Source organism: Dendropsophus ebraccatus, chromosome 3, assembly GCF_027789765.1.
Source record: "Dendropsophus ebraccatus isolate aDenEbr1 chromosome 3, aDenEbr1.pat, whole genome shotgun sequence".
NCBI lineage: Eukaryota > Metazoa > Chordata > Amphibia > Anura > Hylidae > Dendropsophus > Dendropsophus ebraccatus.
Window position 1 is genome coordinate 9,453,690 of NC_091456.1, and position 27,999 is coordinate 9,481,688.

Genomic DNA, 27,999 nt, shown 5'->3' on the forward strand with positions numbered 1-27,999 from the left:
GCAGCAGCAAATCCCCATAGAATACCTCTCCTGCTCTGGACAGTTCCTGACATGGACAGAGGTGGCAGCAGAGAGCGCTGTGTCAGACTGGAGAGAATACACCACTTCCTGCAGGACATACAGCAGCTGATAAGTACTGGAAGACTGGAGATATTTTAATAGAAGTAAATTACAAATCTAGTTGACTTGACAGTAAAAGTTTTTTGACGGTGTACCCCTTTAAATCTCTCATTTTATCATGTGACTGATTTCACCAGCATCTGTTGGACCCCATTGACCTACAACGTGTCTTCTTAGGGAACTGCTGTGACGTCAATGGTATCGATGCGGAAAACGACACGTTCAGCACCATTCCTGCAATCATGTCTCATAGAGGTTGTTATACAAATGTCAACAGCCCATTCACTTTGAGTCGCTATGATGGGGACGCTTCTTGTTGGGGAAAGCTGTGATGTTTTTATTTTTATTTTTTTTTTCCTTTTTCCTCGTACCATCAGACTGGATTTTCCATTGTCCGGAAAGAATTTTACAGACTTCTTGTTTCCAGCACTTTATAATATATATTTTTTAAAATTTAATCTATGGATGTGTGTTTGTACCGCCAGTAAATGTTTTATGTATTTCTATAAATGTGAAGTTCCCCATGACGTCTATAAATATCCTGGTGGTTTTTCTATATTTAGTCGTCTTACCGTACGTCATTGCGACATGTCAGACGATTTCACTTAACTCTCTCTGATTCCGAAACAAAGGGACTGTAATGCTTTGTAATCGCTCTGCACTTTCTCCACTGCCTGGAAGTTTCCACTGAAATGGATCTTTTAGATCTTGAGAAATAACTGAGAGAAGAGCATTACCGTGCACTTCCCTCCTTGTCTGGCTGCACTAACCGAGCGCCATAGACTAAAGCAGGGGTAGGGAACCCTGGCCCTCCAGCTGTTGCAAAACTACAACAGCTTTGGCTCCCCAAGCATGATGGGAGTTGTAGTTTTGCAACAGCTGGTAAGCAAATGTTCCCTACCCCTGGACTAAAGGGTTATCAGGGAAAATACATGCGGAATCATCCCCCCCCCCCAGGAGACTATAAATTCTTTCTATACTTATTACTTTTTCAGTCTCTAGTTCTGAGCTACTGTTTTTTTTCTGAAACCACCTACTACTATGAGCCTTTTTCTCCATCTCCGCCTCCTCCCTTCCGAGTTGGCTTATGTAAACAGCATTTTTCTACTGCTGTTTCTGTACTCTGTCATGCCGGGACGGTTAATCTGAGGTCAAGTTGCTGGTGACCTCACTATGATTAATCCTCCAGGCATTAGAGTGCAGAAACAACCAGCCTGAAAGACTGTTTGTGTCTCCAAGATGGAAGGGGGGGAGAAGGGTGATCTGACTGGAGATGGAGCTAACAGCTCCCATGCAGTTTTCTGTGTCTTAAGCAGAAAGCAGCAGCTCAGAACTGGGCAGTATAGAAAAAAAAAATCTCCAGCGGGGGGGTTGTTGATTTAACATGTATTTGGAGAGTGGAGTCGAGGGAGTCGGAGAGTGAAGCGCACAGCTGCACACTTTTCCCCGTTATAACTAGAAATCCATGGATGTCTAAACACTGACAATTTTTTTAGAAGGTGATTTTTTTTTTTTCCCTTTCTAGTAAGGGTGTCTGCTATAAGAAATGGATTAGGTGTGTTATGTATCACAGCCAAATGGAGCTTCCCACCAATCTTACAATATTAGATATAAACTTGCAGGGTATGAAGATTTCCCTCATCGACATAAATGGCCAGCTCACCCTTGCGTATTCTCCGGTGCACGGATCCACACTCAGCCAGTGAGCAAAGTCCAATACGAAGAATAGATGCTGCAAGAATCTAGTAAAATTCACTTTTTATTCCAGTTCCATATAAAATAGACATATCACACCATGATGCTACACACTACAAGGGGTACAGGTGAAGCGTTTCAATCGCATGTGCGTTCTTGATCACTGACAACATTACATCATATATAAATAGTTATAGTATAATAGTCCTAGTATAGTTGTCTATTAAGAATGATTTCATACTGGTGCGTTACACATTAAAAACTAATGTCCTTACCGAACAAAATGCTGCGTATAAAACATTGCTTAACACTATTACAGTTCAAAAGTTCATGCTAGTGTACTGACACAGCTGCGCAGCTGTGTCGGTACACTACTGCCAACTTTTAAACAATTTAGGAGCTCCCGACATCTTAATTAATCCTGATGCTGGGAGCTCCGTGGTCCAGTCCGCAGAACACTGGCCGTGTACAGAAGGAATTCTACAGACGTGTGAATGACCCCTAACTTGTAACCTGTTGGTACAGCAGCTTGCCTGGGAACCAGTGAAGTGGTGTGTGTGTATGTGTATGTGTGTGTGTGTGTGTGTGTGTGTGTGTGTATATATATATATATATATATATATAATATATTATATATATATATATATATATTATATTTATAGAACAGCACTTGTAGACGGAAGCCGACTGCTTTTCCATTGCAGGTTTGTTTGGTCCGTCCTAGCCGGAGTTGTCATATTAACAAACTCGAGCACTAAGAATGAGTAGGACCTTATTGCACCTTCAGCGGTGGTGGTGATGTGGTGACACGTGATTCCACCCTAACCATACCAACAGATCTTCATATCTGTGCAGGTTTTATGCTGAATTAAATTATAGTACTACCGTTATTTCTACAGTAGTTGTCATTTATATTGATGGGGCATGGATGGATGTGGCAGATGTATGAAAAATGTCTAAAAGAAACGCAGCACAGATGTAACAATCGGCAGATTAGACTAATCTAACCTGCTGATGGCTCCCTAGTGGGCACGGGGCACTGAGGAGAAAGCTATGCCTCTTACCCTTCATCCTCGGCACTGTTCCCGCGCTGTTAGTTGTGCTCAGTAAGCCATTAGAATCACTGGGGTCGTGGCTACCGGCCCACTGATCTCCTGATCTGGCTTGCCCCAGGTTCCTCCATTGATAAACAGCCCCCTCCGTTGTTAATCAGAGGGGGCAGACAGGCAGGGGGCTCTGGCCCTACCCATTATTATCAATGGAGGAGGATGACTGGGGGTGGGGCTCCGGCTCCTATTGATTATCCATTTTTCCGGTCTGGAATGGTGCTTGGTGGGGTGGTAGCCAGGCCCTCAGTGCTTCTAATGGCTTGGCAGCATGGGAACAGTGCCGAGGAGGAAGGTAAGAGACATACCTTCCTCCTCAGTGCCCCGTGCCTACTAGGTTAGATTCATCTGACCTGCTGATAGTTCTCCTTTGAAGAGCAGAATATGAATTGCTATAAACAATGACAAGCTATATTCTTTTTGAAAGTTTTCATAAATGTACCTATGTCTGTAGACTCCCTGTGTGTGGACATAACCTTATAGTACTAGGATACATGGAAGAAAAGCGAGTACAGAATGTAAATCTGACTGGAGACACGTTAAGTAAATATTTGACCCATTTGTAGAAGTTGAGATTTTTCTGATTTATGTTCAAAAGAGAAAGTCTTGTTGTAATATCTGAACCCTGCTCCTTATTCCATTCCTTTGTGTCCCTTCTGCAGGTTAGGTGTACAGTGGATTTCTGCTCCACGTATGTATTTAGATGTTCTATTTAAAGGAAATAATCAGCAGGTTAGATGAATCTATTGTGCACAGAGTGCCGAGGATGAGTGTATGTCTTATCTTCATCCTCGCCACTGTTTCCATACAGTTTGTAGCTATATCTTTAGACCCATTGGGTGGTTTGGAGCCCTGGGGACGGGGACTGTCTCCCACAGTGCACTGATCCACCCCGGGTTGCCTCACCACTTTCTAATGAATAACAACTGAGTGGGGCAAACACCCCTAGTACGCCAAACTGCCCAATTAACCTAAGGATATAACTAGAGATGAGTGAATCAGATTTGTTTTGCTTAGTACGAAGCAAAACTGATCTGTACTCATATCCCTCAGGCTGCCGCCTCCATGCAGAGGGAGGATACTGCCCGGGACTGCTTGGAAACATGGATAAAGCCATACCCCTCTATAAATCCATGAGGCACCTGGGGCATTGTCTGGGGCTCTGGATGAGTACCTGCTCTGCGCCATGTTGGCTGGGAGGCCTCACAAAGTCCTTAAGCTTTTTGGGTTGGGAACAGTTCATGGTGATGCAGGTTGGTACCCGAAATGTTAAGGCAGAAGTGGGATTTTTTTTTTGGTAGCGAATATCAGCAGGATAAAGTGGATAAACTGGTTCTCAGTACGGCATCCACTTAGAGCAGCGTCCGGACACTTTTCTCCCCCCGGTACACATACTTTGCGTTTTTTAATGTTTTTTCTTTGGACAAATAAAACAGCACTTGGTATTTTCTTCTGCATTCACATGTCTTGACTATGTGTATTGCTGTGGTATGTGAGATATGTAGCACCAACTTGTGTTAGTACTAGTTTGAGGTGCCTGACAACCCTTGTTTTCGTCCTTCAGTCCAGCCTTCGGCCATTTGCACGTGGCGGTGCTTCATAACAGGTGCAAAACTTTACATTCCAGTTTCTCCCTGCAGGTTCCACTCCTGGTTATGTATATGATATTATAATAGTTTTAGTCTGCACTACCGATCCTTACTATAAAGAGGCAGGTGCGCTCTGCCTCTTCATCTCCGTCTCATTTCTAAAATAGTGGTGGATGGAATTATAATGGATCCGTATGGAACTTCGGGTACACCAATTACCATAACCTCCATTGAGTTCCGTTATAAGGGGTTCTGTCGGTAAGATGAAGAGGCAAAGTGCATCTGCCCCTTCATTCTAGCACCTGGACCCCGACTGATACAAACCTCTGACGTGTCGCTATGACGTGTCAGAAGTTGGCTTTTAAAGTGTCACTGTCGTTTCTAAAAACTTGTGATAAGTCATAAAGACCAAAGAAAAGGGTCCAACAGCACCAAAATCCAGCAGTTTCTGAGATTATCAATCGATAGAGGGTAGATGCACGCCGGAAGGCTTCTATTTTAAATCCGGTACAAGAACATGCAACGTTTGTCAAGCATTGTGAAGCTTGGGGGTTGAAACGTTGCATGTTCTTGTACCGGATGTAAAATAAAAGCTTGAAGCTATGAATGCTGGTGGATGACTTCTCCTCTTTTTATGTCATGGAGACGTGTCAGAGGGTTTCATCGATACGGGTTAGGGTCACAACTCCCACGTGATGAGTCGGGCTGATTATGTAAAGGCTCAAAACAATTATCAGCTTAACATGGCCGATTACGGGCTGTTCAGGACGATAAGCCTTTTGTGTAATAGGACATGTTAAAAGGCCACAATCAGTCGATATGCACATAGTCGATCGTGATCCTGAATTTTTAATTAATTTATTTATTTTTTAAAACTGGTGGTCGCTCTGTGTAATAGGAGCAGTGGCAGCTAACTGCTGCTGACTTCAATTGGCAGCCTGAATGGTCAAGGATCCCATGTGTACTAGCACGGGCAGCAGGTGGGGAATGAGGAAGAAGCGAGCACTGAACTGACAGGTTGGTTCTCGCTTCCCCCTTGTGCTGTGTAATACCACCTTTAGGAGCCTCTATGGAGCCCGACTCTTTCACTGACACTGTTTGCAGCACGGTTCGCACGATTGGTACCAGCTTGAACACCAAAACTCAGACTGATCAAAACTTTTGCCATGTCTCTCTGACCTCATTTCTGGATATATCTGACATGTCAAAAAGTTGTGTTTTTATTTATTTATTTTTTACAGGTACTTTTTTTTTTAATTATAGTTGAGTTTCTTCAGCTCCCTCGCTTGGAGAGTTGTTCATCTGTATGCTAACAAAAAAGCAACTGTGTGGTCTGATCCAGCAGTCATGCTTTCCATTAAACGGTCTCCAACTTAGTAACAAATGTATAGAACAGATGGAAGGCAGCGTGACTGCCGGATCAGACTACACAGAGGTTGCTGTCTGTTGCCGTGGCGACACATAGGTCTAAATAAAGGCAGCAGAAGCAAAACTTTGGGACCATTTTAATCGACGTCCATTGCTTTAGTGTACAATAGTGTTCTTATAATGATTTATATTATTCTTACACCAGCAGGACTTGGCTGTGAGCATGATGACCCGACCTCCATTTGGCAGTCCATATGTGTATTAATGTTATCTGAGCTCAGTCTCCATACTGTAAACCACCTTGGTGTGAAGTGGAAGTAATATATTATATTAGGGTGCAGGCATGCAGCTTCCATTAAAGCGATTATCCAGTGCTACAAAAACATGGCCGCTTTCTTCCAGAGACAGCACCGCTCTTGTCTCCAGGTCAGGTGTGGTTTGTAATTAAAGGGGTTATCCAGCGCTACAAAAACATGGCCACTTTCCCCCTACTGTTGTCTCCAGTTTGGGTGGGGTTTTGAAACTTAGTTCCATTGAAGTAAATGGAGCTTAATTGCAAACCGCACCTGAACTAGAGACAATAGTAGGGGGTAAAGTGGCCATGTTTTTGTAGCGCTGGATAACCCTTTAAGCTCCATTCACTTCAATGGAACCAAGTAACAAAACCTGCACCCAAACTGGAGACAAGAGTGGTGCTGTCTCTGGAAGAAAGTGGCCATGTTTTTGTAGTGCAGGATAACCCCTTTAAACCAGCTTAATCTTTGTTCTAAAATCATTGCAGTTGTGATGTGGTGGTTGCCTGATCACAAACACATTTTGAGCCCTTGTGGAAATGAACCATTAATTCCGCCTGCCTCTGTGTCATAGAGAGTCTGTGGGAGGCTTGGGCGCCTCCTCTCTCTCCTCGCTAAAGAATTGACATGTTCGTTCTTCAGCGCCGAGAGAGGAGGCGCGCAAGCCTCCCATAGACTCTTATTATGACACGGATGCTGGTGGGATTCCGTGGCGGAGAATTCTGCCAGTATTACTCCGTGTGAACGGAGCCTAAGGCAGATGCATCATTGGGTTTGTGCTGTATGTTCACATTGAGGAATAGGCAAGGAATTTCAAGTGGAATCTGCGCTTAATTTTACACTTATTCCTCTTGAAATTTCGCATTTAAAATTCGTACAGAGCAATGTCCCATTGTGTCCTATGGGATTTCTGCTCAGCTGTCTGTTCACACGGCGGCATTTACGTGCAAAATATTCTGCTGCGGATCTGCTTCCCGCCTACAGAAATTACATGCTATTCTGCTAGAGAAATCCCATAGAAATCATTGGGGCTTTGGATTTCTGCTTTCCACTCGAATTCCGCACCTATTTCGCAGTGTGAACATACCCTAATTTTGGCTACAACTGCATTTTTGTGCATGGTATGCAAATTGCTCTAGATTTATAAAGGCATTTTTAAGGTTTTATGCTTGGAGGGGGTGCGGATTCTTATTAGTTACTTTGTTAGTAAAATTTATCATATGCAATTTTTCAGTTTTTGCCAAAAAACTGCACATGATTTATCAAGTCACTTAAACCCTATGATTTTGCCCCACCTACCAGGATACAGGATACATCTGCCCCCTAAAAGCTTATACACTACAAACTAAGCAATTGTAGAAATCTCGAGGAGGAGAATCCCGATTGACTTGTAAAAACTTTCATACCAATAAAAAAAAAAACCAGACAAACAAAAAAAACAGCTCCGCTGGCCAATGATGCATCACTGTAATCTGTTACTTTGCCAGGTCAGTCCATATTCTTCATCCATTCTATGGTTTCCCTAATAAACCCCGGATAATGTGGAATCAAGAGGATTTTTGCAATTATTCTTAATAGTATTTGCCGAGCCAAGACTACTCTGGCAACCATTTGTCACAGTACGATTAGCAAATATATCAGGGCAATTTGGCCACTATCTGCATATACTGGCAGCGACTGCAGCATACTACATGGTGTGAAATAGGAATCGCTGGTCAGACTAAGCTCGGGAAACCATTCAACCATTCATACCTAACCAATTAAAGGGTTTTTTTTTTTTCGTTTTTTTTTCTAGCATACTCCCCAGAACTTTCATTGTGTAAACAAAGAATATCTTATAGACCTGTAATATAGAGGTGTATGGAACATCACAGTAAAACATAACATACACCAGTAGCAGCATATTAGGAGACGACAAGATGGCTAAATTAAAGGGAATGAACCAACGGTACATCGCTGTAGGTAGAAAAAGAACAGCGATGTTCCTGATGGTACATTCCATTTTAATGGATCTGCAAAGATATACTTGACGATTTTTACAAGTGAGGGGGAGACCCCCTTTAATCAGCTGTTGGCTGCACATTTCCTTCTACCCAGGGAGACCCCCCCCCCCCTTCCCCACAGTTTTTCATAGTGTATATGGAAATGTATTAGGGATGAGCAAACTTACAGAAGGAGCAAAGCACTTGGTTAGAGTCGGCCGGCAGCTTGTCAGGCTGCGGGCTTTGAAATCAGTGCTGCTCCGGGTAATGAGATGGTAGTTAAATAAGAAGTCCGGCGAAAATATTAAAGTATTGTATTGCCCCCCAAGAGTTATACAAATAACCAATATACACTTATTAGGGGGAGCTGTGCGGGCTGTTGCTGCTGGAGAGGATGATGGCAGAGGGATGCTCAGTGTCCCTCCAGTGCCCTGTGTCCCCTTGCCATCATCCTCTCCAGCAGCCACAGCCCGCACAGCTCATGACATCACTGTTATCCAGGAAGTGAGATCACCATGTTGTTCAGGAAGTGACATCACCATGTTGTTCAGGAAGTGACATCACCATGTTGTTCAGGAAGTGACATCACCATGTTGTTCAGGAAGTGACATCACCATGTTGTTCAGGAAGTAAAGCCTTTTTGCAGTAGTAAGTGCATGAAAAAAAGCACTTTCCCGTAATAAGTGTATATTGAAGATTTGTATAACTTTTTGGGGCCCATACAATACTTCAATAAAAATTTTCGCCGGAGTTCTCCTTTAAAGGGGTCTTAGAAAATGAATGGCCTGTGCTCTAGGATAGGTAATAAATATGCGATTCACTCTTCTGAAATCAATGGCCTTAGCGTATGCAGCCCAAACTGGGTGGTTTTAGTTTAAAGGGGTTATCCAGCGCTACAAAAACATGGCCACTTTTCCCCCTACTGTTGTCTCCAGGTCAGGTGCGGTTTGCAATTAAGCTCATTTACTTCAATGGAACTGAGTTTCAAAACCCCACCCAATCTGGAGACAACAGTAGGGGAAAAGTGGCCATGTTTTTGTAGCGCTGGATAACCCCTTTAAGTAGATTGGACAACTGAGTGGTCTAAGGGCCCTATTACACCTAAAGATTACCGTGCAAAAAATTGTATTATAATTTGAATTAAAGTGATCTTTCCGTGTGTATGCAGAAACAATCAAATGAAAATCTGTGTGTCGTTGATCACATAAAATCCTCTTTAAACATTTGCAGATCTTTTGGTGTATGTACACATCGTTCGTATACTCGTATGATGGACTATACAAATGATTGTTACGATTGCATCTACGATACCAGGTTTTTCGTTAAAGCGATGGTTTGGTAAAATTTATCGTTAATCTGAGAAAAGAAAAAAATCTCTTTGTCTAATCAGACCCATAGTGGCTCCCAGTCTCCAGCATCTTGTCCTTTATATCATAGAATATGTAACTAGCTTATAGAGTGGAGACTTGTCCCCATGACAGTATTAATAAATCTGCTGCTTATGTTTACTGAAGCAAAAGGGGACAATGCAGTCTGCCATTTCCCTAGAACATAGTGACATGGCTGTGGCGGAGGCATTGTACACGTAATGCTTCGCTGAGGTCAATATTTTATTGTCCAGTAAAGTTATTGTGCTGATATTAATAGGCGCGACACTTAAAGGGGTATTCCACATGGCATGCCTTAAGTGTCCGATGTGGAGAACAGGGGTCTCGTCCTTGCGATTTATTCTCTTTGTGGACATAAGGTTGAGGCTGTCTCCCTTAATTTCCATGGCAGTTATGGATGCCTAAAACATTTTGAAAATTGCGCATTTTTGGTTGCAACAAATCCAGAAACATTGTAATGAAAAGCGATCAAAAAGTCGCATATACTCATTTAAGGTACCAATAGAAAGAGCATATCGTGGCACAAAAAATGACTCCTCAATCAGCCCCATAGACCAAAGGATAAAAGCGCTATAAGCCTGGGAATGGAGCAATTTTAAGGAACGTTTTTTTTTCTGTAGAAGGTTTTATTTTTTTTTAAAGCCATCAAATAATATAAAAGTTATGCAAGTCGCATATCGTTTTAATCGTACCGACTTGAGGAATATGTATAACATGTCACTTTTTTCATAGGACCAACGGCGTAAAAACCAAAAAAAAAAAAACAAAGAAAAAGATTTGCAGTTTTGTTTTGTTTTTTTTCAACTTCACTGCGCATATAAAAAAAAAAATTCTGGTTTCTCAGCATATTTTATGCAAAAATTAAGTCTGCCATTGCAAAGTACAATTAGTGATGCAAAAAATAAGGGCTCACGTGGGTTTCTAGGTGAAAAAATACAACTGCTATGGCCTTTTAAACACAAGGAGGAAAAAACGAAAACACAAACGAAAATTGGCTCCTTCCTTAAGGGGTTAAAGAACACAAAAATAAAGTAGACTACGGTTTTGTGTATGTTAAAAATAAAAAGGATCCGTTTTGATCTGTGTGTTTTTTTTTTTTGTAATGTAAGTCAATGTAAAAACGGATCAAAACGTATGCACACAGTTGCATCAGTTTTTTGCTTTTTTTTTTTTTTTTTTTTAATGAAAAGTGTCTACATGTTGCGTTGTCGTCCGTTACGCAGCTATAATGCATATAAGGCTGTTAATGGAGCAGCCATAACGTTCTCTTACCATAGTGTGCACTGTCCTCCTAGTGTTCTTCTATTCCAGCATGTTGCAGAGCCATGACTAGTCACGGCCCAGACACTGCCCAGATGACTAGTCATGGCTCTGCAACATGCTGGAATAGAAGAACACTTTCTCCTATATACCTCCTAGGAGGACAGAGCACACTATGGTAAGAGAACGTTATGTCTCTCTACCTGTCAGCTATCTCTGCAGAGTGCATAGACTAGCAGAGAGCTGCGACTGGTTCAGGCCTCTCTCCCTGCAGCACACGTCGAATAAAACCTTTTCTCCTATACATCACACAAAGTATAGTAAGAGAATTAGGAAATACTAACAGCGTTATCGGTTGGTTCCCTTTATACTCGATGCTGGTGCAATGTCAGGTTGCGTTGGTATAGGGTACGATTACCCAGGATCAACCATCATAGTGGATGTTTGAAGGGCTGGTCCCCATTCATCACCTGATGGAGGTGATGGTGGGGGGGTTGACTTATGGCAATCTTTGTAGAGAGTAGAAAGTAAATCTGTAAACCGTTATACCTGTTGACATAAGATGTGAATAAATGAATGGAGATTATTCCTGTTGGCTGCTTCCAAAAATGATATACAATATTAGCATAGAGGATGGCAAACACTTGTGCATAATGTAAAGGTTATTGTTCCATATGAATGATTGTATCATCTGCACTTCAGTATATTGGAGCAGGAGTGCGTTTCCCACTTCTCCTTCCCATCAGCACCACTATATCGGAGTGTGCAGACATACTAGAATTGTCTTCCTCATTTATGTTTAAGGAACATTCAGGTACATTGTGTGTTTACATCGTGCCCCCCAGTGTGACTGTATCCCTCCTCCTCTTTGTGTCTCAAATGGAGCCGTGTCACAGAGGGGAGGGGATGTTATCACAAGTTTCTTATTTTCGCTTATACTATATCTAAAAAAGGTTTATTGGAATGGAAACTGCTACCAATAAAGGCGACTGATCCTACCAGTTACCAGTTTGCGTTCGTATATATGTATCACAATTCCTCAGGTTGAGCGTACCTGTAATCATACAGCTGCAAGGGGCTGTTCTGTAAATTTCACAGCATAATGTTTGTTTGTTTTTTATAATGTGCTGATATCTATCTATATCTCTATTTTTATATAATTATTATTATTTTTTTAATCTTGATCTACCACTTAAGAGTTAATATTTTACAGTTTGATGAATGGGTTCCCAGATCATTGTGTTGCTCCATAAAGTTTTATGTCCTACACTGATAAGTGCTAATATCTGCGGCTTTCTTATCTGAAGGTAATTGGCCCTGGCTGCCTCTCATAGGTATTAACTGCATGGACGGTAGTCACAGGGAACACTTTTCTGTGACAGGAAAGCAATTTGCATTGAGTGGCAGCAATAAGGGGCGACACTGACACTTTTTTTTTTTTTTTCTTCCATTTACCTGTTGTCCAATAGTCCTGAGATTCTGTAACTCCTTTTTAGGTGCCTGAAAAAGAGCTGTGACTTTACTAATAGAGCACATGTTCAGGTGTGACACAGCTGCCCAGATTGGCCATTGTAAATGCTCTCGAATTTTTACACAATCGTGGGACCATCTTTTGCAACTTCTGCCACTTTGTTTTTGTTTTTTTTCCATTAATAGTCTATTCCTGAGCAACGGCCGGCACGCAGCACTGTGAGGGCAGTGGAGATCATCACTATGGAGGCTCCCAGCGCTCTGTGCCGGCCCGTTGCTCAAAAATATAATTTGGCTTTACCTGGAGAGGAAACTTTTAAAGGGAACCTGTCACCCCCCGTGCCGGGCCGACCCCCTGCTACAGCCCCCTATACTCACCTGATCCCGCCGGGTCCCGCTTCTGGATCCGGTTGGGTCACGGAGATCTCAGCCGCTGCAGCCCGGCGTGCGCGCTGAGAGATGAGTCCAACGCTCATAGAGCATGACAGGAGAGTCCAGCGCTCCGCTATTCTCTATGAGCGTTGGACTCATCTCTCAGCGCGCGCCGGGCTGCAGTGGCTGAGATCTCTGTGACCCGACCGGATCCAGAAGCGGGATCAGGGGAGTATAGGGGGCTGTAGCGGGGGGTCGGGAGCCTGTCACCCCGGCACAGGGGGTGACAGGTTCCCTTTAAGCCTGAACTATTAAAGAGAGGTTTTCTATGGGGATTTGCTGCTGCTCTAGACAGCTCCTGACATGGACAGAGGTGGCAGCAGAGAGCAATGTGTCAGACTGGGGAGAATACACCACTTCCTCCAGGACATACAGCAGCTGATAAGTACTGGATATTTTAAAACCAAAATAAAATTACAAATCAATACCGTAAAACTCTTGAGTTAATTTGAAAGAACCTTTTTAGCTGGAGTTCAATGTTAGTATTCTACCAAATTTCTTGTGCAATACATCATTGTGCACACAACTGTAACCCCGGACATTATGTGTGTCTCCAAGTACACGGGGCATTTTTTTACTTTGACTGTCTATGTGCTATGTAACTGAAATCTATTATTATTATTATTATTAATTATTATTATTAATTATTATTTATTATTATCATCCCCTCTCCTCCTGCTAGGTTTACCCACCTTTACAGGAACACAAATAAGTGGTAATTTTTATTAGTGCAAAATGAAACTTGGACAAAACTTGTGCCATGTACTGTAGAAAACTGGCCTAGAGCCTTCAAACCGGGCCTAGAAACTTTCCCTTTCTCACCCTCCTTTAGGTAGAATGTCCCTTGTAATAACGTGTATAACCATTCTATGTATATTGTAAGACCTCTGTACATGGGGGGTCATGCGCACCCCCCTCTCTGTACATGGGGGTCATGCGCACCCCCCTCTCTGTACATGGGGGGTCATGCGCACCCCCCTCTCTGTACATGGGGGGTCATGCGCACCCCCCTCTCTGTACATGGGGGGTCATGCGCACCCCCCTCTCTGTACATGGGGGGTCATGCGCACCCCCCTCTCTGTACATGGGGGGTCATGTGCACCCCCCTCTCTGTACATGGGGGGGGGTCATGCGCACCCCCCTCTCTGTACATGGGGGGGGGTCATGCGCACCCCCCTCTCTGTACATGGGGGGGGGTCATGCGCACCCCCCTCTCTGTACATGGGGGGTCATGCGCACCCCCCTCTCTGTACATGGGGGGTCATGCGCACCCCCCTCTCTGTACATGGGGGGTCATGCGCACCCCCCTCTCTGTACATGGGGGGGGGGGGTCATGCGCACCCCCCTCTCTGTACATGGGGGGGGGGTCATGCGCACCCCCCTCTCTGTACATGGGGGGGGGTCATGCGCACCCCCCTCTCTGTACATGGGGGGGGGGGGTCATGCGCACCCCCCCTCTCTGTACATGGGGGGGGGGGGTCATGGGCACCCCCCTCTCTGTACCACATCTGTATCTCTTGTATATTCTGGTCCCTTCTACAGATGCAGGAATTGTTGTGTTCCGATCACGTTCCTGTCTTCTATAATCGCACGGCTCCATTTCGGTAATGGCCATTATTTTCCTGCATCTCAGGAAGGATATTCTATACCATGCTTCCTGTTTAGTCAGACGTTTCACTGTCCGCACTTATATTAGAACAGAATTAGAACAATTACAGCAAATTCCTTGAGGGACTGATCATTACCCGCCTGTTGTCTCATACAAATTCTCATCATAGAAAGTTCCAGTGTGTAAAGGAAACCTATGGACTTGTCCTTTTAGTAACTAATAGCGAAGATTCATAATAACGAGTAAATGTTAAGCATTTTTGGAATGGATTTTATCAGTCTGCACCGGCCCCTCCTGTGTTAAAATATCACCTAAAACAATTACAACCCCTCAAATTCCTAAAGTGCGATTTCCATGCATTGAGTAAAACTGTTTAGAGAGTATAGCTAAAGGTAGCCCTATTAAAGGGGTACTCCAGAGAGGGTATATACAATGGTGCCTTGGATTACGAGCATAATTCGTTCCGGGACTGTGCTTATAATCCAAATCCACTCTTCAACCAAAGCAAATTTTCCCATAAGAAAGCATTGAACTGCAGACAATTGGTGCCACACCCCAAAAATGTTTTTTTTTATTCTCAATAACCTGTGAAACAAACATTTATAAACAGCTGAATATGTCATATATATTATAAAGTGTATAATGTATAGTAACTGCATAACCCTGATAACACAGCAGCAGGTTGTAGATACAGGATGGAACTGCAGATTCCCATAATGCAGTAGCGTAGTACAACAGGCTAGAATAGAGAAGCAGGGGTGCTGTCAGAGGGCTGTGTGGTCACATGACAGCAGTGGGGAAGGGGTGTTTGTTCATCATGGACCAGAAATAAATGAGGCAATAAAAAAAAATTGTTATATTAAAAAAAAAAAAAAAAAAAATAGTCCAGGCAATGTTTCTCTGTCTGCCCATAGTAAAAGTCACATTTTACTTAAGGCCCACACAGAGAGGAGGAACAACCTGCCAAGATTGAGGCTCAGTCACTGCCAAAAAAGGGTCTTGGAAGGCTGACAATCCCAGGATACTCCTCACATCGCTGACAACTATCTAAGCAATTCTGAATAAGGATCCTTGTGAAAAAGAAATCAGATTCCTTATTAAGCAGAGTATCTGCCAGGAGACAGAGCTGCTCATCCCACCCCAGCAGTGACTGTCTGTAGCTTTCCTCTTACCTGTAGGACAGGGATGGGGAACCTTGGCTCTCCAGCTGTTGCAGAACTACAACTCCCATCATGCCTGGATTGCCCCCTCCCCCGACCAGACTTATGGGCTGTGATGGATAAGTGCTGATGTAGCCATAGGGATCCCCAGTTACTGTTATACTTTTCATGATGTGGCTTTGTCGCCTCCTGCAGTAAAGATAACAAGACGCTGGGAAAGATAAGCAGGCGCTATTTTATGTCGCCATGAAGCTTGTGTTACCAGAAATAGGCTTTGTTTTCTGCAGAACGTCTCTCCTTGACTTCTATACTGGTAGTCTTGTGGCACAATACCACAAGTATATCACAAAGGCATTGGGTTATCCGGAGGTAATATTCTGGGGACTGGTCGCTTGGTCCGCTCACATAGCTAAAACTCACTGCTGTGGGAGACTGCAAATCGCCTTTGAAATGGATGAACATCCTCAGCATTAGATGTGTGCCTTGCAGGGCTTTGTTTTAAAATTAGAATTTTCTTATCAATTTCCCCGGGCTGTTTTGACAGAGATTAAAGGGGTTGTAAACCAAAAATAATTTCAAATCAGCTGGTGGCAGAGATCTGTAATTTGTTTCTATTAACACATCTCTAGTCGTCTAGTACTTATCAGCTGCTGTATGTCCTGCAGGAAGTGGTGTCTGACATGGTGCTCTCTGCTGCCACCTCTGTCCATGTCGGGAACTGTCCAGAGCAGCAGCAAATCCCCTTAAACTTCTCCTACACTGGACATTTCCTGACATGGACAGAGGTGGCAGCAGAGAGCAGTCTGTCACACTGGAGAGAATACCCCCCCCCTCCCACACACACACACACACACACACACAAACTAGACACCAGGGAAGGGGCAAGGCAGCGTTTTAAATGCAGCTGTCAACTTTGACATCTGCATTTAAAAGGCTACTTAGTGGACACGGCGATCAGACCTTGCTCGCTAATTGCCGCAGTCCCCGGCTGCAGATAGCACAAGGGAACGTTACAGTTCACAGCGGGGGTGCCGGTCTCATTGATCGTTTAGTGTAATAGACAACGATTAAACGACCAACGAGAAACCTATTTTTATCGTTGATCGTTTACAAATAATTTGCATGTATTAAGACATCGTTTGCAGTGGCAACAACAGGACGAATGCAATAACGATCATAAGTAACGATCATCGCTCCGTGTAATTGGGTGAATATCAGGTGCCATAGCTACAGTTTTTGAGTTGGTTTATAAGTTGATCGATCACTTTGTGTAACAGTACCCTTATAGTAGTGTCCTCCTTATCACAGACTAAAGTGACACCAATACATATGATAACTCCTATCCCCCCTCCCTGTGGAATGACCTTTGCAACGGTCACAGTATTCCTGTTAATCTTTTTCTCATTTATGTCATTAGGACAGCTCCTGTCTATTGTTGCCTACATTATTCAATCAGAAAATAGAAACTGGTAAAACAAGATCATTGTGTTAGGAAGACCTATCTGCCCTTTTTATTCTTGGGTTTTCCATCAGTACCTGCACTTTTTTTTGTTTAACCCCTCTGACTACCCCTTTAATTTAGCGGCTACTGCCCCAATCTTGTGACACACACCAGTTATCTTATTTTAGCTGGAAGTTCTTATAGTAGACATACGTCTATTCCTACGTGTGGCTCTCTTGTCCCAGAACAGATGCAAGTGTCATGTTAAAATCTTGCTGTCTGACTATATTTAGCAGCGATATCTGGTGCTGGAAAGACGGTTACAGAGGAAAAACTTCTCTTGTTCACCCTGTGATGTGATTGGTCCCATTGGGTTAGTGGTGCTCCGGAATATTCCAGAGAGCCTCCGCCGCTTACACATACCTCCATTCCCTGCTCTCTGTAACCTCGTGTTCTTCCCAGCTACACGCTGTCCTTGCTAAGAACCCGCTCTAATATTAGCTCGCTGTCCTTTTTTTTTTATTTTTTTTTATTTTTTTTTTTATCAATATCAATGAAGAAAACACATGAAAAGGAAAAGATTTTTTCTGTTTTACACTTTTAGATTTAAAGAAAAAAAGAAAAATTTTCTTCCATCAGAGAAAGCAGCCAGATGGCTGTGCGTTTTTTGGCTTTAGCACAGAGCTAAAAGAGATGAGACGCCAGCTCAGTCAGATCAGTTTGTGGGCTGTCTGAACAGATGTTCTTTCAAATGAGGGTCAAGAGGGAGAAAACAGTTTATTTCTGTTATCGGGTTGAAAAGCAGCTGTGGCTGCATCTAAGTAAGAGGGGGTTCTAGAAGGAAAGCTGGCCACCAATGGGAAAATAGCTGTCAACCGGTTCTATTCTAAACCAGCCCATCTACAGGGGAGGGAATAAGCCTCTGCCGTACTACTTAAAGTGATTGTCCCATACTTCTTAAAGTCATTTGGTTGCCACTGTTTGTAAGAATTTAGCGGTCAGTCTTGGTGTAGCACGGTATCTGCTTGAGATTTTCTCCTATACAGCAGCCCTCCTGGCCACACAGTACCAGTCACTCTATAGCCGAATTTATTTATTATTATTATTATTATTAAAGGTGATGCTGGAGCACCACTGTGCACGGTTAACTTAGAGGACAAAGCCCTATAAACCAGCACTACATTCCCATCATTCTGCTGATTGATGGAGATCCCAAAAATCAAATACCAAATAGTTATAAAGTGATAGCATATCCTATTATTTATCTTTAGGAAATCTTTTATGGTGCGTTCACACCTACAGGATCTACAGCTGATTTTCTGCAGCAGATTTCAGTTAAATAACTGAACACAGCATCAAATCTGATGCTGTGTTCAGTTATTTAACTGAAATCTGCTGCAGAAAATCAGCTGCAGATCCTGTAGGTGTGAACGCACCCTTAAAGTGTTTTTTTTCTCTGCAAAACTGATTAAAGGGATACTCCGGCAAAAATATTTTTCTTTCAAATCAACTGGTTTCAGAAAGTTATATTTATTTGTAAATTGCTTCTATTTAAAATTCTCAAGTTTTCTCCTACTTATCAGCTGCTGTATGTCCTGCAGGAAGAATTGTAGTATTTCCAGTCTTACACAGTGATCTCTGTTGCCACCTCTGTCCATGTCAGGAACTGTCCAGAGCAGCAGCAAATCCCCATAGAAAACCTCTCCTGCTCTGGACAGTTCCTGACATGGACAGAGGTGGCAGCAGAGAGCACTGTGTCAGACCGGAAGGGATACACCACTTCCTGCAGGACATACAGGAGCTCATAAGTACTGGAAGAGATTTTTAAATTGAATTAAATTACAAATCATAACTTTCTGAAACCAGTTAATTTGAAAGAAAAAAAAATCTCTTGAATACCCCTTTAACCCCTAGACGATGCTGGGCATACCTGTACGTCCTAGGTCGCCTAGGGGATTTCAGAGCGGGGCCGCGTGGTTCCAGGTGCAGCTTGTAGCCTGGGACCGCGGCTATTAGCGACACTGTCCGATCGCCGTGCCTGCTAATTAAGTATTCCCCCTGTCTGGCACTGGCCGGGATCTGCGCCATAATGGTGCTGATCCCGGCTCGGCACTCGATTGCTTTCGGCTGCAGCAATCAAAAGCAATACTGTGACGATCTCATTGATCTCTGCAGTATAACTATACTGCATAGATCTCAATGAGAGATCAGTGTGCGTATACTAGAAGTCCCCCTGGGGGAATAACCCTAACCCCAGGGGGAAATAACCCTAACCCCAGAGGGGCTTCTAGTATAAGTGTAAAAAAAAAAAAGTGTTAACAAAAAGCCCCCTCCCCTAATAAAAGTTTGAATCACCCCCTTTTTCCATGTTATAAATAAATAAAAATAAACAAACAAACATGTTTGCTATCGCCGCGTGCGTATTTGCCCAAAATGTTAATTGATTACATTCCTGATCTCGCACAGTAAACGGCCAATCCCAAAGTGCAAAATTGCGCATTTTTGGTCGCATCAAATACAGAAAAATTGTAATAAAGTGATCAAAAAGTCACATATGCGCAATCAAGGTACCGATAGAAAGAACACATAATGGCGCAAAAAATGACACCTGACACAGCCCCATAGACCAAAGGATAAAACCACTATAAGCCTGGGAAGGGAGCGATATTAAGGAACGTATATTTGTTAACAATGGTTTGAATTTTTTTAAATTCATCAGATAAAAGAAGTTATACATGTTATATATCGTAATCGTAACGACTTGAGGAACATAAATAACAAGTCAGTTTTACCCCAGGGAGAACGGCGTAAAAACAATTCCCCCCCCCCCCCCCCCCCCCCCCCCCCAAAATAAAAGTGTTTTTTTTTTTTTTTTTTTTTTTCCACTTTCTCCAAACATTTTAATTTTTTTTCGGCTTTTGCACTGCACTTTATGAAAAAATTCAGCCTGTCATTGCAAAGTACAATTAGTGGCGCAAAGTACAACTAGTGGCGCAAAAAATAAGGGCTCATGTGGGTTTCTAGATGCAGAAATGCAACCGCTACGGCCTTTTAGGCACAAGGAGGGAAAAACGAAAACGCAAAAATGTAAATTTGCCTGCTCCTCTAAGGGTTAATGGCTTATCCACATAGGCTGTCAACTGCTGATTAGAGGACTGCAGACATGTGACACCTCTGCTGATCAGCACAGCCACAGCACCCAAACTATGCATTGATTGGAGCTAGAAGAAGTTGGCGCCATTCACTGCATAGTGGCCATGCCCAGTTACTGCAGCTCAGCTTGTGCTTACATAGACTTAAAGTCAAATTGGGATAAAGGAAGCAAAAACAAAATGGCAAGATAACCCATTACTACCCATAAGGTGTACGATGTAGGGCTAGGTGTGCTAGAACCCACATATGTACTGGTACTGTTTGTGGCTTATTCAGGGGCATTGTATGAATTTTTATGACCTTCACTTTTTGGGGAGGGTTCTAGGTCCTGGGGGCCTGATATGCTTTCCATGGTTTTTACATTTTGATAGCCAGGAGTGTATTCTACTTTATTTTTCAATGTGTATGTGACAATTGTTTCACCAGGGTAATAAACTTGTGTTTCCTGCCACCGGTTTGTTGCAGCTCCTGTATATTGCAGACTGTGTGCCTGTCGCTGGTGGCCGTGGCGTGCCTGTCGCTGGTGGCCGTGGCGTGCCTGTCGCTGGTGGCCGTGGCGTACTGGGCTTGCACAGGGATTTATTAAATACTACTGTGAAAGTGAATTAAATGCCACCGCTCTGGGATCCGGGTCTGACATTATTTTAATGCTGCCCTCAGGGCAACAGAAACCCAGTGACAGATCACCTTTAAAACACAACTCCGGCTTATGTTTTATAATCATACACGGACATTTCCTGTTAGGAAATATTCTTCTAAATTATTAAAGGGATCTGTCAGCTCTATATCGTGCTCGGAACTGCAGGCACTGGCAGATAAGCTGACAGGGAGAAACAACACATGAGACCTGTCTCTGAGCTGATGGCTTTTTTTTGCAAAGTTATGAAATCATGTTTTCGTTCTAAGTTCAAGTGGCGTAGTGGCATCTCCTGCCTGCCCTGACCGGTGGCTGGTAACAGGTCATGGGAGGAGGATGGGGTGGCTCCAGTCACACTCTCTGCCCTTCTCCCACCCAGAGAATTCTTGCATTTACACTGTCAATCAAGCCTGATTGGCAGGAGGAGGGTTCGACAGGTATGTCTGTCTGTAAGCCACTGTGTTCCCTCTTCCATGTCACTGTACGTGCTATTAAAGGTGAACTCCGGTGTAAACCTTTTGTAGCTTTCTATGAGCCCTCTCAAATCTTTTTGACACGGCTGAAAGACACTTTTGATTTGGCACGTATAGAGCCCTCATAGGGAACCAGAAGATACTATTATAGTCATGTCTGGCTCCTAATGGATGGCTCTGGGATTGTTGCTGAGATATACTCACAATGCTTGGATGACTTCACGCCCATTGAAAGGACGTTAGAAATAGGCCCAGTGTATGATGGCTGCTGCTTCTTTTTGGGTCCTGGCTCTCCGGGGTAAAACATAATGTTTTCCTGACCCCCCCCCCCCCAATCCTGCAGAGACTCCGGTTTCATCAGGAGGGTTATCAGCATCGGCCATATTTCCTTCCAGGAAAACGTCTTTCTAGATGTATTTATGGGGAGAGATGAAGCACTTCTCATTCCTGGAGTGCTGTATAAGGATGACTCCTATGATGTGCATTATTATCCTGTTATAGATCTATGCATTTATATGTATTACAGTTGTACCTCCATTCTCAAACTGCTCCAAACTCAGGGTACGTTCACACTTACCGGATCCGCAGCGTATTTTCCGCAGCGTATTTTCCGCAGCAGATTTCATTTAAATAACTGAACACAGCAACAAATCTGCACCATCAAATCTGCTGCGGATCCTGTAGGTGTGAACGCACCCTTAGGCTGGGTTCACACTACGTATATTTCAGTCAGTATTGTGGTCCTCATATTGCAACCAAAACCAGGAGTGGATTGAAAACACAGAAAGGCTCTGTTCACACAATGGTGAAATTGAGTGGATGGCCGCCATATAACAGTAAATAACGGCCATTATTTCAATATAACAGCCGTTGTTTTAAAATAACAGAAAATATTTGCCATTAAATGGCGGCCATCCACTCAATTTCACCATTGTGTGGACAGATCCTTTCTGAGTTTTTAATCCACTCCTGGTTTTGGTTGCAATATGAGGACCACAATACTGACTGAAATATACATAGTGTGAACCCAGCCTCAAACTGTATTTTCAAGGAAAGTATGCTTTAGTGCTCGGTTCCCAAACACTTTTTTTCTGGTACTCAAACACTTTTCTTGTCTTAAAGTACAGTAATATTGTGGTATTTAAATGAAAAATTACCTGGAAGTAACATTAAGAATTCAAACTTTGTTGGTATCTGTACGGTTTTTTTTGAGCATCGATCATAGGTTGTACCTGGTGAGTTTAGCACAGGCGAGGCTTCACATATAGTGCAGTACTGTATAAGACTGCTGGAGTGCATATACAGTACAGTAGTAGTACAGTCAGTGCACCACCATCTCCCATATGTTATAGTGTTGGGATGGGGGACTCTATGCAGTAAAGGATGAGTGAGGAGTTAGTGACTACTGTACAATAATTGCTGGTTTTGTTGAATATTTGTGTACAATGTCCTGTACAGTATATAGTGATGTTCTGAAATGTCCTGTACAGTATATAGTGATGTTCTGTAATGTCCTGTACAGTATATAGCGCTGTTCTGTAATGTCCTGTACAGTATATAGCGCTGTTCTGTAATGTCCTGTACAGTATATAGTGATGTTCTGTAATGTCCTGTACAGTATATAGTGATGTTCTGTAATGTCCTGTACAGTATATAGCGCTGTTCTGTAATGTCCTGTACAGTATATAGTGATCTGTAATGTCTTGTACAGTATATAGCGCTGTTCTGTAATGTCCTGTACAGTATATAGTGATGTTCTGTAATGTCCTGTACAGTATATAGTGATGTTCTGTAATGTCCTGTACAGTATATAGCGGTGCTCCGTACTATAGTCATTAAACTGGGCACTATTCAATGTAATAAATCGGTATTGTAGGTAATTATTGATGGGTGCTGGAAGCAATTAAACACATTTAAATTATTTCCTATGGGAAGACACTGCTTGGTTCTCAGACTGCCTCCCTGAACCAATTAAGTTCGAGAACCGAGGTACCACTGTATATGTATTTAGCATGCACAAAGTCTAATTTTTTTTTTTTTATTTATTTTTTCCTCCAGTTTTACAACAATATGAAGGATATGATGCTGTTGGCTTTTCCAGATGTTTGCTGGACCTAAACACTAGGAACCAATCAGGTAATCAGGTAATCCTGCTGACATGGGGCGCAGTGCCCCTTCTGTTTCCTCTGGTCTCTTACACTGTATGATGCCTGTGCAGCCGGCCATCTCCTCCTCTAACCACATTACATCCATTCGGTCTGCTATTTCCAGATCTTCTTCTCCTTCTCCCTCCTGCGGAGCCTGTTACTTGTCATTCATGCGCTATTTATTTTCACAATAATTATCCTTAATCTAATTTCCCTTGTGTTGAAGTCCTATTTTTGATTGTAAGGTCACCGTGGGCGGCTATTGCTGTGTGGTTATTTGTGTATCATCTGCTGGAACTTGTACAGGAACATCAGGTTAAAGGACGACAAAGTGTAAAAGCTGTGGGGGCTTTCTATAAGAAGTGTCGGCTGGTAACCTCCTCCTCTGTCTGAGAACACAGATGTCTGATAGATCTGTCAGTGCCGATTCTCTTATCTTCTAGAATCATAATGTCATCAAGGAGATCTTACCAACGTTTGTAGTTTTTTAAAAAAAATGTATTCGTTAATATTTTATTGCTGGATTATTTTCTTTATGTAATGTTAAGATATTCCAGAAACAGGAAAAAAGCTTGCACTACAATAGCGCTTACTCCCTGTTCTATGCTAATATATTAACTTTCACTATCTGTACTTGTGATTCCAAGTTTACTGCCCATTGGTGGTCTCTTGGGGTGGGTTCACACCTGTAATTGTCTTGGCCATGAATGGATCTGTCCATATTAAGGCTAAATTTGCACACTGATCCGCAGCGGATTTCTCACTGCGAATTCGCAGAGATCCACTGTGGATTCCTGCCCTAGAAAATCTATGAGCAGACATACTCGCAGCGGGATGGGCATCCCGCTGCGAGTATGTCGGAAAACCTCCCCGTTAACCCCCAGCCGGAGCTTATACATTACCTGCTCCGGGATCCAATTTGCTTTGGGGTTTCCTGGGTTCACATCCCGCTTAGCCAATCGGGGCAGCACACTGATTGGCAGAGCAGGACGTGCACCCGGTAACCCCTGAAGCAAGCCTGATCGCGGAGCAGGTAATGTATGAGCTCCGGCTGGGGGTTAATGGGGAGGTCTCCTGACATACTCGCAACAGGGCAGGGATCCGCAGCGGATTTCTCCGGCCGTGTGAATTTAACCTTAGTGTGCTGAGAAATCCTCTTTGAGAAGTTCCCGCAGATTCCGCTGCTCACATCTACGCCCATCTCAATTCTACGATCAGACGGATTCAGCTGTGCGCCCAAAGAATTGACATGTCCACTCTTTGGGCGGACGGCAGAACCCGCCTGACCGTAGAATGGAGTCTATAGGATGGGCTGAGATGCGAGTGGCGGAATCTGTGGGAACTTCTCAGAGAGGGTGTGTTCACACTGAATAATCCAAAGTGATGCAAACTGGTTGCAAAATTATTGCTGTTGTCCATCCGTTTGTATATCGGTTTATTTTTCTTCTTAGATTCTTCTGCGCATGGTCAGTAAAAAAAACCAACTGAATACCTTGTAAGCCGACTTAAACGAAAATACCTTGCTTTTTTACATCTATCATTGTTGACTGTAATGTAAAAAGTGCAATTTTTTTGTGGTTTTTAGGGGGTTTGGGGACAAAAAATTTGAGCATGAACAAATTTTATGTGTGTTAAAAATAAAATAAAAAAAAAACCTAGGACACTGATGTGATGAAAACAGAACAGTTATGACCAGTAGCCTTTTAAAGAGCGACTCTCGCTGGGTAATTTTCTGACACCAGTTGATTTGAAAGAAGAAAAAAAATCGCTGGAGTACCCCTTTAAATTAAATGCCCAATTACTTTTCCATAAGACAAGCCTCAATTATCTCTCCTTCTAAAACACATTACGGAACAAGCCCATTGCATTGACCCTACTGAGAAGCCCCTCTCTAAATCTAAAGGCCCGTCCATCCCACCCATCACACACTCCAATAAATGTCTGCTTCTCTTATCAGAATGGTGTCTATGGAGCCGGTGGAAAGGCGTGTGGACAGACGACGGAATTCCTCGGAGTTTATCCGCAAAAATTCCGTAGTGTGAACCCATCCTTAGTGAGATTTCCTCTAAAGCCAAGTTTGATACTTCAGCATGTTGTGAAAAGAACCAAACGCTTCCTCAAATTGGAAAACTGCTAAAAAAAAAAAAAAAAAAGTACAACTACATGCTGTGATTCGCACATCCAGAACACGGCTAAAAGTGTCTCTAATCCTTACATATCACATATGTGTGGCGGCTTCCTAACATTCCACTGCAGATTGATGTCAGGGAGAGAAGAATTTGGGAATGTTGTGTAAACCTCCGGGGATAGCTTTCCCAATCTAATCTGCAATTTTTTTATTTTTTTATTTTTTTTACATTTTTTTACATCTGCCTTTTTGTAAGGCCAGTTGTTTTTTTTCTAATATCTACCCACACTTCTAGATGTAGCTATTGCCTGTTACATCTTCAAGAAATTACTGTTCACTTTATATTTTAAATGGGACCTAGTAAACATTTATAAGTATTATTGTATAGGGAACACGATTAGTGGCTGCAATTGGTTTAATGACATTGTCCTGAAAGACTGGAAAGTATGCAGCCGTATACACCCATTTTATGAGGACATATGGTCATTCCTCAGATCACATAGGGGGCATAACCCTCTATCTGATCAAAAGGAAGAACACTCATGTCTGCATTTTCACTAGTGACATGAGTAGTACCAGCAGCGCATGCTTTTTAGACAAAAATGGCAACAAAATTACCTGTGTGCCTGTCCATGATTACCGGCGATGCTTGTTATAAAGCAGCGGTTATGGTAAGAAGGTGTAGAAATACTGGACAGGAAAACTGCTCCTGTTATCGCCTACAAAACCATACATTAGGTTCACTGTCTATTGATACAGCCGTCAGGATGCAACAAAGTTGCAGCACCAGCTTATAGTCTTGGAAATGTACACCATGTAATATTTTGTGTATTCTTTGTTGCATTTATCTCATTCATATTAAATAAATGGATAAAGGCCTTATTACACAAAACCATGATCGGCCGCAATCGTTTTGCGATCGCTTAAGCCTATCTCGCACATAGGTTAATCGGTGAATGATCTGCGTTTTTTTTTTTTTTTTTGCGAACGACCAACGACTATTTGGGAACATGTTCAAAGATCAAAATGAACAATTTCTCGCTCGTCGCTTGATCGTTCGCTGCATTTACACGTATGATTATCGTTCGAATTCGATCGTTATCGTGCAAATTCGCACGATAATCGTTCTGTGTAAACGCAGCATAATAGAAGGTAACTATGAGCATGATCATTGCAGTCATTTGTCTTTCAACATGTTGAAAGACAAACAACTACTATAGCAACGATCTGCTGCCATCGCTCCATGGAATAGGAGCGGCGGTAGTAGACTGCTGCTATTGGCTATGGGCTGCCCAGACAGTCTAGTGATCACCCGGGCAGCTCCCTGTGGACCCCCCTGTATTCACCTGCTCGCTGATGCCGCGTGTATTAGCAGTGGCATTGAGCGGGAAATGATGAGCAAGCAAGCGCTGACAGCTCTCGTTTGCTTCTCTAGTCGCCCTGTTTAATAGGGGCTTAAAACTCTGGTGTGAACATGGCCTACCTGTGTTCATTGCTCTTTGTGTTTATTTCCTATCAGGATAGAACAGTGTTGTGCGGATTCCCAGTTGTACTCATCACGTGTTCATAGCAGAAAAGTATGGAGCGGATTTTCAGGCTAAAACCTCTAATTACCCTTTTCGATTGGCTTTTAAAGGGTTTTGTTTATGTGTTTGCTGTAATTGCCTGCTGAATAATTCACATCTACCTTTGTATCCTGGCTGTAAATTATCTATAAAGTCGTAGCTCTCTGCACATCATATTGTGCTGGACCAGAGTAAGCTGGCTGCTGTTGACACAGGTGCCCAGGTTGTTAGATGACGGAGGTGTACTCTGTCGCACAGCAGCCGGCACCCCCCCCCCCCCTCCTCCTCCTGTACGACAAGCCTTGTTCTGCTTGTGTTCTCCTGTAAGTATCCTCTCTAACGTGTATCCATGTACCTGCTTATGTGCTGTAGAATAAGGTGGGATGTATTCTATAATATATATACTATTGTTTGGTAATGACTAGGCAAGTGTTGTTCCTAGGGCTGTAGCTCTTGTTCCGTGATGATATACAGTATGGTGCATAAACAGCTGGAGCCCTGAATATCCCATGTTTGGATAAGAACGGCCAGATCAATCAGTATTAACTCAAGCAATTAGTTGGGATGAAGTGTTCATGGCCTGAATAGAATATGTTTTTTATTAAATTTTTTTCTGGACAGTTCCTCACCCTCATTTCTAGATTTGACAAAAGGAGATGGTTACAGTCATTGACTACTGATCAGCCTTCAGTGATGGCAATTACTGTAAATGTGTGCGTATATCATTTTTAAAATATTTTTATAGTTGCATTTGATTTAAATCTCTTCTGTGCTTTTCCCATTGCTTTGCCCTTTTGGTGTGAAGGAGCATTAGTGTAAAGTTTCCAGATAACTCTGGCTGCCATACAGTGTATCATAATAATAGTATAATGTACGCCGGCTCCATCTGTCATCCATAACACTTCTTTTGACATTGGTTGTGCGCGGAATGATTCATTGGCTAGGTGTTGGACTGCGTCCATTTTCTGCTCAGTCGTTCGTTC

At 42.8% G+C, this 27,999-nt stretch overlaps 1 protein-coding gene across 15 annotated transcripts in view; it reads left to right on the plus strand.

The window, feature by feature from the left end:
- PITPNM2 (phosphatidylinositol transfer protein membrane associated 2) overlaps positions 1–27,999 on the plus strand; it is a 202,194-nt gene that overhangs the window by 4,400 nt on the left and 169,795 nt on the right. For 14 of the 15 annotated variants that reach the window (XM_069960862.1, XM_069960843.1, XM_069960849.1 and 11 more), the window contains exon 2: positions 23,235–23,312. The gene's annotated coding sequence lies outside the window, so the exon portion shown is untranslated. Of the gene's footprint in view, positions 1–23,234; positions 23,321–27,999 lie in introns of all 15 variants that reach the window. The other variant, XM_069960844.1, reaches the window with a different exon arrangement.